The sequence below is a fragment of the Gallus gallus genome, chromosome 2 (genome assembly GCF_016699485.2).
Source record: "Gallus gallus isolate bGalGal1 chromosome 2, bGalGal1.mat.broiler.GRCg7b, whole genome shotgun sequence".
NCBI classification, from domain to species: domain Eukaryota; kingdom Metazoa; phylum Chordata; class Aves; order Galliformes; family Phasianidae; genus Gallus; species Gallus gallus.
The window spans coordinates 24,371,404-24,382,254 of NC_052533.1; positions in this window are offsets into that span (position 1 = coordinate 24,371,404).

The following is a 10,851-nucleotide window of genomic DNA, read 5'->3' on the forward strand; positions in this document are numbered from 1 at the left end:
AAATTCTTTACCAGACCATACGCAGCATATTTATCCTTCTGTACATCAGAATCAGACATCCCTGCAGGGGATGCAAGAGTGCTAATAATGGGACAACTGTGGGCTGAATTTCCATCCTCAGATCATTTCAGAGCATCAGAACGTGGCATGTGGTTCCTGACTGCAGCATTCAGGATGCAGGATGAAACAGGAATGCATGCATCTGCTGAGCTGCTTGTTTGAGTGTGCCATCCCGGGCTTTGGATCTGAATGGCTGTATTTTATGGAGAGAAAAAAAGTCAAGAGCAAGAAAACGTTTTCCCTATTTTCTGACTTGTGCACGTTCTTTAAAGAGAGCTACTGTGGTATGTGAACTTTCATGTTCAACACAGTGACACCTAATAATGAATAAAAAAACAAATCACATGCAGATTTCTGGGCTGCTGCCTTAAGTTACCACAGCATCCACAGCTTCTGTAAGTGTTCGTCTATGTTACTGATTTTCTTGCTGCAGCAACCAAGCAAGATACAGCCTCAGAACAGCAACACTTGTGTCCCTGGTTAGTGCTAACACAAACCTGAAGACAACTCCTGCCTTCTACTCTTGCAGGTGGGCACATGTGTGCATGAGTGCCCATGGGTATGTTCTGCATTGATTCTGGGTAATAACCAAACATCCTCTGAAGCCCACCTAGTTATTGCCTTCTTCCAGTGTCTGACTTCCACGTACGTTTCCCATGTACTTGGTTACATATGAACTGTCAAGGAAAAATATTTGTTCAGATAATAGATGTTGTGTTTTTTCATTCAAACCAAAAAAATCTGCTGAATCTCTTGACCAGCAAGAGGACGCTCAGTGGTAACCTACGCTCTCCCTCCAAAAAGAACTGCAGCGCCTGGCTTATTTGTTTTAAGGGATGCTGTGACGTCAAGCTGGGAGCTAAAATAGCAACTGTAAACACGGTTTTTTAACAAACCAAAGACTTGTGAAGATATTTCTATGTTTATCATTTGCAGTGGACAGAGGGGATTATGTTGTGTCTTCATTACAAATCTTCCCTTTGGCCAGTGCATCTTGAACAATGCAGCCTTGTGCTTGCACATAGGAGTCAGGGTAAGAAGATGGTGAGAAATTAATGACTTGCCCATGTTATTTGGCTGCTCTGTGATAATGATGAAATACAGAAAGGCCGTTTGATACTAGAAAAAATGTTCATGAAATCACAGAAAATGAAGTGGAAGGGCAGAGCACCCTACTTAAAACACAGGTTAATAAACATGTTTGTCTTCAGGTATATCCAATGATGCCATGAGCAGTTAAAGACATGAGAGGGGTCCTTCACTTGATTTCTTTTGTTGTCTTGGCTTCAGTACAGAAGTCTGCTTGCATGCATGGATGTATAGAGACTGATCTTCTTCCCATATGGGCAAACTGGCGGGCCACAGAACTCTGCGTGTATGGAGCCACTGTCTCCATCTGAAGACATCTCATGGGCAGGCTTCTGCTCTTCACCTTTGGGTGCCCACTATGAGACACACACTTTCTGGGAGCCACCTTTAGGACACTGAATTCAGCCAGCAGCAGTGCTCAGTACTTCCTTTCCAGCCATACAGCAACTTCTGGGATGACAGGACAAAACTCTCGGACACAAAAACCATGGGTGCTCAGGGAACTCTGCTCTTGCGATTGACCTCTCCTTTTTTCCCTTGGTACATCTCTCACTGTCTTCAATAAGCAGGCAAAAAGATTACTATGTAGTGAATGAACGAACTGTGGAATGGGTAAACAGCATGGCCATGCTGATTATTCTTAGCAGCTTCTAGTCTTTAGCCATGCTCTTTCACCCTGTGGCAATGTACAGATGTCTCTTTCTAGTCCTGCAGCATGAGATGTGATGGATGTACAGAAAACAAAGCCTTTCTGCTAAGTGACCAACAGGCATCTTTTGGCCCTTTCCGATCCTTCTCCATGCTGAAAAGACCAAGCAGAGAAAGGGATAGGATATATGCATAATACCCTCAGTCCTGTAAGCATCCGCCGGTAGGTGGTGTTCAAACGACTTTTGAATGTTTCAGCATATCTTTAGTTCTCTTTGATTCTTCTGAGGTTATATGGGTGGTTACTGGCAGAATTATACAAATACAGTGTTCACAGCTCAGCAATCCTTGGATCCAGATTTGGAGTTTAATGTGGGTGGCATAGGAGTAAATGCCAAGAAGGCCAGGACAGGGCTGTTACTTACAGAAACTCAATGACTCAGTAATAGAGCCTTTGCAAACTGCAATTAAAGAGCCAGAAGTATATTTTGTAACTACTAAAGTGTAAGGGGGAAACCTCAGTTTTTGTAGTGCCGTTTCATTTTCCCTCTTTAATGAATGTTTTAACCTTGCCTTAAGACATATTTCTGTTACTCAGTGTCAGTCAGTCAACCAGCATCTTTCAAGTCTTCTTGTCATTTGCAGCTCTGCTGTTGGAACGAATGTCTGTCAGTCCACTTTAGGGTTAAGACTTCAAACCTCAATAACTGCACGTTCCCTTTGTTAGGAGAGCCTCGACAGTGTCTATAGATAGATTTTGCTAAACTTGCCATTGCTTTTGTGGGTAACTTACCATGTAATGACAAAGTATTGCCCAAAAAGTTATTAAGAACAGCCATCACTTTGACACAGTGTGGATTAATGCTTGAAGTTACGCAAACCTCAAAAACAATATGAGCTATTGGCTAAAGAACTGAATTGAGACCCGGGAATGCCTGCAGTTATTGTCCTGTCTCTGCCACTGTTTTACTGAATGATGGGTGTGCAGTCGGTCTCGGTTTCTCAAGTTTCCCATCTTCTGAATGGGGATGCAGGACTAACAGGCAATCTGGATGTAGCTAAAGGCACATCTTGAAATGCAAGCATGTAAAGCACTCAATGAATACAGGGTACAGTTTATATTGTGGGAACTACTGGGATGAGTTATCACAAAGGAAGAAAAAAATCTGATTACAAGGTTAAACAGGGAAATATGATTTTTGTAAGTTACTTCAGATCACTACAATAACATAACAGTTTTATGTGCACTCATGCATGCATGTATGTGTGTGTGTATGGGTAAACATATGTGTGCTTGGAGAAGTGTATGGGTGTATGTATGTGTCTACACACATACATAAAAAAGGTATATGCATATCTATACATACACTCACAGTTCATGGCATACCTTCTTTTGCTTGCATGACAGCACACGTATCATACACACAATAGCTGAGAAGGATCTCCAGCACTTTCTGGCATCAAGAAAAGGGATCTGTGTTCCACAATCCTAAAGACAACATTGGAATTTGGTCTACACTTTTTCCAATCAATCAGTGGCGTTAAGTATTTCTAAACTGGCTGGAACTTCAGTAACTTCTGTCTGGTAAACCGAAGAGCTGAACTCAGGATCAGACCATCATGTGCATGTATATTTCATGGGATTCAGGGCTTCAGATTTCTCTAAGCTGTTGATGAAAAAAAAAAAAAAAGAAAAAAAAAAACATTGCTATAAGCAGCAGTGGAGAGGGAGGAATGACCCCAAATTTGCATTGCAAACCATCCTGCAGTCATTGACATGACTGAGTTTTCAGGGCAGTCATATCCCATTGGATCTCAGAGCAACTTGCATATTAAATGCAGTCATACCTGGGAAGGCTGGAAAGAAGTGGTATTGTCTGAAGACCTGCTAGACCAAAGGACTTCAGACTTGCAAGGATAATCTTGCCCCGGGCCCTGATGAGGTATAACAATTTTCAAAACATGTCGGAGATGCCTGTGGATTTTAGAGCACTTTGAAATCCAGCTCTTAAATGAGCAGCTTTGCTCCCAGGGCATAACTTTGAAAACAGAATGCAGGAAGACAGTAAATGAGTCAGAGCAAAGCCCTCTGGAAGCTGTGAAGAGCACAGTTTTGATATATGAAACTGAAAAACAGAGGGGATGCGATTCTTGTCCTTTTAAAGAATTTCTGAAGTATTGATCCCCTCCAGTACATCGCATGGTATGCTGGTGTTCGTTCATGTATAGGGAAATGAAAAATGATCGTTGAACACAATATGACTTTACTAGATATTAGTTCTGTTTACTAGATATTAGATATTACTAGATATTAGATTTTTTAAAGGTGGGCTTCATTCTGGGTATCCATTTCTTAAATGACCTGACACGTGAACTACAGACCTGGATGGCATTCTCCAGTTTCTCAGTGTGACCCAGGCAAACGTTTGAACTTCAGAGCTCACAGGAAAATAATCCGTCCTTTAGAACACTATTCTCATCAGAAAGCACAGCGGTACATCATTGCACCATGGAGCACTTTACTTGGAAAACTCATTGTCAAGGGTTTTCAAATATAGATTACCTTTTCTCCTCCGTTAATTGATATAAAAGTGTTATAACTGACATTGGCTCAATAAACAAAACAGGACCACAAGGATGCTGTGACACTTTGTAGCTCCTTTTCCCTACCTGTGGAAAGTCTTCAACCTTTTAAGTCTCCAACCTTTTTTTCCTGAAGAGACCATGACCATAACATATTGGCCTGAAACATTTTTTCCTGCAGATTGCTTTGGCAGTTGAAGGGCTTTGTTCTTCCCACAACACCTACAGTTGCCACTGCTCCACAGCATATAGGAACAAACCAGCATTCAGCTCCTCAGAGTAAAAGCAAATCTCAGTAAAGTAAAAAGTAGACACCGCTTTCACAAACCAGTGGAGCTTGTGATTGCTAACTTACTTGTTTCTCAGTCTGAAAACTGTTCTTGTGGCACCTTGTAAACAACTTTTGTTTTGGTTTAGGAGAAGTGCAAAGCCATAACTCACAAAGCAAGCAGCAATGAACTCATTATTAAAATCCATATTTCACAGATGTGATCTTTTCAATGCAAAGAAATGCAGCATGTCTTTTGATCGCTGCCAGTCCTGCCTTCAGGTGATTTGGGAGGGGGGCGGAGGGAGGAACTGATGAACGCTGATAGTGCTGTTACATGAAACAGGTTCAAGAAAACCCAAGTATTTATGTTAAAGCTCCATTTTTTTTCATGTGGTATCCTACAGCTCCATCCTGAAGCTCTGCCATTAATACGTGATGTTATACCAAGAAACCACAAAGGAAAATCCTGAGTACCAAGAAATGAAACTCCAAAAATTACCAGATCCAGCGAATAATAAAAACAGGATGAAGAACCACCACAGTGATACCCCCCAGTCTGCAGTGTGGCACTGAATTTTGGGGTAGGGAACAACAAATGAGCAGCGGCAGAACGCCACACCGCTCCATGCTGCATTTGTTTTCTTGCTTGATTACAACATCTGGAGGGGGACAAAAGATTCCTATCTATCACCTTACATCGAAGGTGAAGTGTTAAAGTACAAGGTCAGTTAGGTATTCCAATGTTTGGTTGAGGTGTTACATTGCCCTACACAAACTGGGTGCATGCAGAGCGCTACCAAAGATCCAGAAAGAATATGAAACGTGAAAAATGTTTTTCTGATACCATATTTTTATGCCAAAACTATGCACGCTGTTGGAAAACGTATATTTCATTTTAAATGGTTGACAGTGATTAGGATTATTCCAATGCTGAGAGTTTTATAAGAAATGTTTAAAGCTGAGAACCTGCAGCCTCTGACTCTCTGAGCTCTGTGCTTTCATGCTGAAGTGATAAATCCAACCACCTTCAAAGTGCAATAGTCTCATGTTTGGATTCCAGTTTTGCAGCACAGCTCCCATTTCTCCTCCAAAGCGTGTGGCACAGTGCAGCAGCACCTCGCCTTGCCAATACACAGGTCCTCACGGCTGTACAACAGGGTTGATGCTTTGTCCCTTGAGTGTAGATGGTTAAAAAAGATACGGGGTTTTCAGCTGAGATTAGTTACTTGGCGAGGAGAGAGAGGAAAAGAGAACGCGTGTTCCTCCCAGTCCCCTTCACCACAGTGCTGCTGCCAAAACTGCAGCAGCCACACAGAGTGCTGAGGAAACTTTTAAAACTTAATTAGGGAAGAAAGCAAACAAAATAATACTATGGCATATTTACTTAGAGCTGCAGTGCTGCCAGAGAAACCACATAGCTTGCATTTGTAAGCTGTGCTTTTCATATAAAACATATTTAATTAAAACAGGAGACAGGACAATAAGCTTTCTTCTAGCTCCGTTTAAACACATGTTTATGTTGTGTTTTAAATTCCCCTTGGGCTAATGCAAAGCTGGGCTAAAAACTTAGAAGTGATGCAGGCTGGTTGGTTCTATTCCCAGAGTTTGGACTGGGGATCTAAGTGAGCATCACCTGGAGAGCAGGGGGAGCAGCAGTACACCCCTGACTTCAGGGGGTTAAACTGCATTTGTTAAACTGCATTTGTTTTCACACACATGGTCCTTTCTGCAGCTTTTCAAAACATTTATTTATTTGCTTTGGCCATTTTCTCCCCAAACATCAACAACAATTTATTTTTTTCTCTTTTTTTTTTTTGTGTGCTCTGGAAGGGATTTTAACGCATTTGTGGAAGCATCTTTGCAGAGCTTGAAGTTTTATCATGATTTAAAAGCAGACCAGGAAAACAGGGCTTTGCCAACGAATGGTGCACACTTCACACGGTATTTGAAACAACAAAATGTGCTCTTTCAAACTGTGCTCATGTGAGTTAACAGGAGAATATCGCACCTTTCACAGAACTGCAATGCAATTGAACGGAACAGTACATGTGGCTGAGTAACCAAATTGATTAAGAGTGTATTTACCAAAAAGTCATAGAAGACGTAAGATGTGGTGGTTGTAAATCCTGACAATTTAAATCTCTGTTTCCATTTTTTCCATAGAAAAACTGATTTATAACCTAGGCTATCTTCTGGTTCTTTACTTTGAATGTTCCTAGAAATAACAGGTTAAGGACAAAAAGAATCTCCAGCTCATAGTCTGATTTGGCACTGCTGCCTATAAATGAAGGTGTAGCATTTTTCCCCTAAAAATATCTTATTTGCCATTACCCTGAGCTTTGGTGCTCTTTCGTCAGTCCACTCTCAAGTGTTTAATTTTGAATCATTTCACTGAGTTTAATCCTTTTAGAAAATTTCAGCTAAACAGTAGATGTTTCTAAAAATGAGGTTAGACAAAACACTCACAAGTTCTTCGTAATACTTCAGTCTTTTCACAGCCACCTACCTGAGAAGTGCTGATGTCTTTGTCATGGGGCAAGACTTGAAAACTGCCTCTGGAATAGGGAAAAGAAAGTTGTGGAGGGGAAGACGGGGAGATGGAGAGCAGGAGGGTCCATGTTCAGGCCTGCACTCCTCCTCGGATGTGAACCTGCCTACTTTTGGCTCGCTGCAAAGCTCTGTTCATACACATTCAAGTAGAAAGTTGATGGAGTACGGCAGCTAAATTCTCTTTCAGGTTTGCAATTCAACCACCATCTCTCAGGTCTGCAGGAGGCAAGTGGCACTTCCTCAGGAATTGTTTCTTCTGACTGCCAAAGAATGTGTTTTGGATTATAAAGATCATATGTTTCAGATGAAAGAACAAGGAATCCTGCAATGAATGAGCAGAATGGGCAGAAGCTGACCTGAAACACAACTTCCTTTTAACATCAACCTGCCATTCATGCAATTGACTGAAATCCATAAACAGCTGGCTACTTCTCCCTCCCAAAAACATAGTGTAGCTCATTTATTTCTTAAGAAGTACTTTCTATTATTTGGTTTCATCCCACTATGAGATGCACACCTGAGTACTTGAGGCCAACCTGATGAGTTATGTCAAATAGCACCAACTATGGTGTTTCCTTCCCTCGATGAAATGGAGCTTCCAGATGCAAACCATTTCACCCCTGTGCCCTGTCCTGTGCCATGCTGCCCTACCAGCTGGCACACCAAACTCAGTCTGCTTGAGCAACCTGCCTTCACCTGGGCCTACAGTGGACAGGCTGTTGTCTCTCCAGCAAACACAGCCACAGCTGCTATCTTCACTGCTTGCATTCCTCCAAGTCTTGGGGAAAGAGCCAATTCATTTTACAGCAGCATGCACTTGCATGTGCAACTTTTAGGTGGGTTTGGAGCAGAGTGTCCTATACGAGGACTGATTTTGCTTCTGTCAAATCAAGGCCCAAACTTTACCTGACTTTGACAGTGGCAAAATCATTGTATAAAACTCAAATATCAGGAGCTTTTTCTAAGTTGTTTATGAAACTTTTCATTGTACGGTTGCCATAGAATATTTAGCAGGCATTGAACCATCACGACAGATCTTTGGCTTGGCTTCTGAATCAACAATAGTTTGTAAAAAGGAACTGTTATTAATTTATTTGAATATGTAGAGATTTTATTACAAACTTCACTGCTCTGAAATAAGAGGATTTTGTTGTGCTCTGCACACTGCAAAGGCAGGAAGCATAAGACATGACTGTATGGCTCTTTTTGTTCATAGCAGGGAATTAGACACCCTAGGGTTCTGTACTTTAACATTTAACCTACAGTCTTGAAAAGAAAATTGCAGATTATCCTTTTGTTTTGCTTTTAAACAGATGATAATGCAGCTTAGTTTTGTCTGGACAGCCACAGGTTCTGGAAAAGTGCATCACATCATTGCATTCTATATTTAACCATTTATTCTGATTCACATAAAGAAATCTTCTTATGATGCTTTTGCTAATTGTTTAAATTACAGCTATTATAGCAGCTTAATAAATACTTCAGCTTCAGCTTCTCTAGTCAACACATTACTGATAAAAGGAAAAAAATATGGAAGAGTTTCTCCACTCTTCCTGCCTTTTGAGATAGGAATGGAGCACACAACATTGCTACTCTGGTAGATTCACGGGGTCAAAACCTGTCTTCTGCTTGCTATTGGTTGGCTGCTAGCACAGAAGGAATGATAAGCAGCCAGAGCAGAGGGCTGGGACTTTGTATCTATGCTGGACCACAAATTTCTTGGAAGAAGACTGCAATGCCACTCATGCAGTCCTAGCCATGGAAATAAAGATTTGGTATACGAGCTGAACCTTGCTGTCTGACTTTATGTTGCCCTGTAGCAAAGCTGGTATAATCTCCCAGAATCCACAGGTGCTATGGAGTACAGCGCAGAGATATTCTGGTGTCTTTGTAGGATCTGCTCCAATTTCAGCAAAAGCACTGAGCCAGTGCTTGTGAGCCCAGTCGGATACAGAAGAATTACTCATGGATTATCTACATCACAAAAAGACCAGTTCACAAGATCTCACCATATGGAGATACAAAGAATGCTATACAGAAGATGAGCAAAATGGCTTTTAGTCCCAGTGGACAAAAAGACAAGATGTGGGAAAAAAAAAAAAAAGCAGATTGCAGAGCTGGTTGATATACCCTGATTAATATTTGAGCCACAAAGGAAGTGCCCAGTAGAGGGCTTCAGTAGGCCACTGAAGGACTCCCAGGCACACATGCAATGGATGTAGCAAGGAGAAATCTGTCAGGACGCAATGGAAGTAAGGGTGCAGTGTGTAATGTAAGGTCACTACAAGAAAAAATATTTAAATTAGCTTTCCAGATAAATGCAGCCTGATGTAGTTCAGAGGAACTGCATCATCACAAATACAACTGAAGAAACAAATATGTTTTTTTTTTACACAAATATTTAAAAAATTTGAACATCTTGATGGACACAGGTGAGGACAAAATGCAGCAAGTTTAGGAATCCTTCCTAATAGAAATGTCTGCAGAAATACGGCTTGCAAATATAGCAACCCCAATTGATTTAGGGGTTAGGACTGCCCAGCAGGTACTGGGAGAACTGGACAGAGGCAGTGAGGAGAATGGGAACTGGACGAGCTGTCTGTGCCTTCCATCACTTCTGAGTTAGATACTGGGAACCTCAGCATTCCTTCCCTGAAGTGCCTAGAAGAATAAATAAACTTCAAATATGTTAGGGAGTGAAATAGTTTTTAGTTTGCTCTTTTCTGTGTCGCTTGGGCATAATGACAAGGCTTTTGACAAGGCAGTATATTTTTATTACATTTCTCAGTATCCTGGGGGAAGTTCAATGCTCCCGAGGCCTATGGAAATGTTTCCCTTTTGTTCTGAAGTCAATTATTTGGGCGGCTGGCAGGAGCTTAACGGGGCACCATCATTATGCTGCGGATGTTCATTGCTGCTGCCGCTGCCTGAGTTTCAGCCCCTTTTTCTTTATTCAAAATACCCATGACTGTTGATACTTGAAGATTTTTCCATGTGGGTGGGTTGGGTATGATGTTAAACAGCTGAGAAAACTTCACTGCAAGCTGCAGAGCTGTCTGTGGGAGGCAGCAGAAAGCGGGAGCTTGGCGATAGTGGTGGAGTGGCACAAGGCCCTGGCAGACCTAGCCTTAAAAATTCAGATAAACTGAACTGAAGCTGAGTAAGCTTGGTTTTAGTAGACAAATTCATTTGCTCCAAATTCTACCTAGGTGTAAAATGAATTCTTTCCTCTGGTAGTATCAGAAATAGCGTTGTCAGCAGGAGTTGGGGGGTGATTGCCCCTCTGTACTCAGCACTGGTGAGGCCGCACCTCGAGTACTGTGTTCAGTTTTGGGTCTCTCACTGCAAGAAAGACATGCAGGCCCTGGAGTAAGTCCAGAGAAAGGCAACAGAGCTGTGAGGGGTCTGGAACACAAGTCTGATGGTGAGCAGCTGAGGGAGCTGGGGTTGTTCAGTCTGGAGGAGGCTCAGGGAAGACCTTATTGCTCCCTATGATGACCTGAAAGGAGGCTGTGGTGAAGTTGCAGTTGGCCTCTTCTCCTACGTAACAGCAACAGGATGAGAGAGAATGGCCTTAAGTTGCAACAAGGGGGGTTCCGGTCGGAGAAGTTAAAAAGCTTCTCTTAAAGAAAGGTGATGCACTGCACAGG